We start from the raw sequence: 2,652 nt of genomic DNA on the forward strand, positions 1-2,652 counted from the left end.
AATCTATGAACGTTCAAATAAGACCAACCAGAACCTTTCAACGTGCTTTCTTCAAACTCATTTACGATCTTACGAACATGATCTTTTGCTGCTGTCATTACATCTGAGTCCCTGTAAAGAGCTTGATTTTTACTTTTAAAATGAAAAAAAATTGCTGTTTCAGCTTTCATGTTTATGAATTTACATTCTACAAATAAATTGAATTTCAACGATGTGAAATCGCATAGCCCCTGTTGCAATTTGGAAACTATTTCTTTCGTTATATTATTCAAACAAGTTTGTAAATCACCTCCCGCTAGATCATATGCTGCGAAAGTCCTAACTCGAGTCTTAAATGCACTTTCAATAGGAATGAGAACACCACTATATTCCTATTCCCTACTACCTTGAGGCAATGCATTATCCTCTGCACTCCGCGAAGTTCCAGCTGGTAAATCCAAAGGGACGGCGGAGGACGTGGACGCCAAAGGGACATCGTCTATCCTCCACGACGGTCCGGCGGAGGACGTGGACGGGATACTGATTCTTCTCTCCGGCAGTCCTCCGTGTGTTCACATCGAACTCTCGTCACCTGGATCATTTACAGGGACCACAGCATTTTCCATCTGGAAAAGAAATATTCAATATCATGAATATATATACTCATAAAACATCATTAACTTAACATTATCATTAAATATATTTTTTCATTTATATCGCTTACCTCATGACACGACTTCTCGTGACCCTTCAGGTACTGCATACTGTTGAAAGACGCATTGCACATCTTGCAATTATAATTTTCTCTATTATGAACTTCACGTCTGTGTCGACTTAAACTTGTCATACTTGTAAAAGACTTCTTACAAATTGTACACGTAAGTCTATCACCATTATCACTATGCCTGTCACGTATATTCTCCTCAAATATTTATTGAGGCTGTAGGAAGCGCCGCACACTTCGCACAAGAACTTTCTACCTTCCATTTCATTACGCTGCTCAAGATCAATTGCTTTCTTATTACTTCGGCGTCCTCTTAATATTGGTTTCAACAAGACAACATTTCAATTATATTAAATAGTGATATTAAATATATAACCGCTCCACACATGTTTAATAAAAAAATATTGCACGCGGTCACAAATGCGACTCAACTAGACAAGTATCCAAATTTCAAGTTATAACAAGCAGGCCCCTGTCGACAAGCTGCTATCAACGGAAGTAGCCATCTCCGGTTTTCCCCTGTTGACAAGTCGCTATCAGCGGAAGTAGCCATCTGTTGTTTCTGTCGAAATATTACAAATGGCCTCATTATGTCCTATATTAATTCTAGCGGTCACAATTTGAAGTAGCCGTCTGCTACTTGGTAACCTATATTAATTCTTGCGGTCACAAATTATGATTATGATAGATTATGTATGTCAGTTGACGTCATGTATTTCAAAAAATGGTGAGTAAATTGGCGGTACGACTCCGCCATCTTGTTTAACGCTTACATATTGTTCAACCCAACGAGCACAGAATACAATAGAGTAGACACTTAATACCATTGGACGGAGTGAAGCCGGTTTGATGGACCTGACGCCATCTTGTTGCTACCAAAACATTGCAAAATAGCTATTACGTTATAGAAGATCTTATGATAATAAGAATTCCATATGTCCCTAATTTCTTGTAGGACTCACACGTTCTTGTTTGTTTCGTAATACAGAATCGCTATGCACGTATTTTTAGCAAAAATTATGAAACTGTCATCGATAAATCACATATATACAGGTTATTTAAATTGGCAGCTCTTCAAATTGCAGTATGGTATTTAATAGATAATCTGGAAGGTTAAACAAACAATAATGATAAAAAAGGAAAATAACAGTTTGACCTTATTTTGCTACTAGTCCAATAAAAATGCTACCCTATAATAATTACTTTTATAGGTTGATCCATTTGCTTCGATTTAATAATGAAACTTGCTTCTTAACGCAAATTATCATTCTCTTCCTTTTGCCAGTATTTCGTATAGATGTCCCGATTTTGTTTAGAGAAAAAATGGAATGCTCTTAACCATATAATATTTGATAGGCTCTTCGTTTATAGTATATAATTACAAAGACGTTATAATAGTATACTAGACTCACACAGAGCGCTGGTGTGCTGTCCAAAATTGAAACCAGTCTGCGCATGTTTAAGCCGCCATGCTACTGGTAGAAATAGAGCGGTAAACACGATTGTCATACTTGTCCTTTGTTTTGTCTCGGGTGTTTTTAGTGAATAGTGTGAAAGTAATGGCAATATAATTTTGAAAGATGATATATTATCGCCGCGGACTCATGGTTAACATGTCGGCATCATACAATAACGTGCGGTGTGGTTTAAAAAAATAATTTTGCCGACCGATTGTTGCTCTGTAGATTTCACTCTAAGCGTCACGTTGTCACGTCTACTTTCTCGATAAGAATAAGCACTAGTTTGTTATATTGTTAAATGGCTATTATTATTATTATTATTATCATTATTATTATTATTATTATTATTATTATTATTATTATTATTATTATTATTATTATTTCATATACGAGTACGTTGGCTTTCTTAACTCTTAATAATAACTCTTTAATAATAATTTTTAATCACATACCTTAATGTTCGTCCTCAGCACAAGACATTGCAACCTC

General features: G+C 35.7%; 1 long non-coding RNA gene across 1 annotated transcript; it reads right to left on the reverse strand.

Annotated features, from left to right (window-relative positions):
- LOC138705155 (uncharacterized) lies at positions 1–1,334 on the reverse strand. Its single transcript, XR_011333645.1, has 2 exons — positions 704–1,334; positions 1–605 (listed from the first exon to the last, which is right to left on the reverse strand). It is a non-coding gene; the product is annotated as an uncharacterized lncRNA (long non-coding RNA).
- Between the last annotated feature and the right edge of the window lie 1,318 nt (positions 1,335–2,652).

The sequence above is a fragment of the Periplaneta americana genome, chromosome 8 (assembly GCF_040183065.1).
Source record: "Periplaneta americana isolate PAMFEO1 chromosome 8, P.americana_PAMFEO1_priV1, whole genome shotgun sequence".
NCBI classification, from domain to species: Eukaryota; Metazoa; Arthropoda; class Insecta; order Blattodea; family Blattidae; genus Periplaneta; species Periplaneta americana.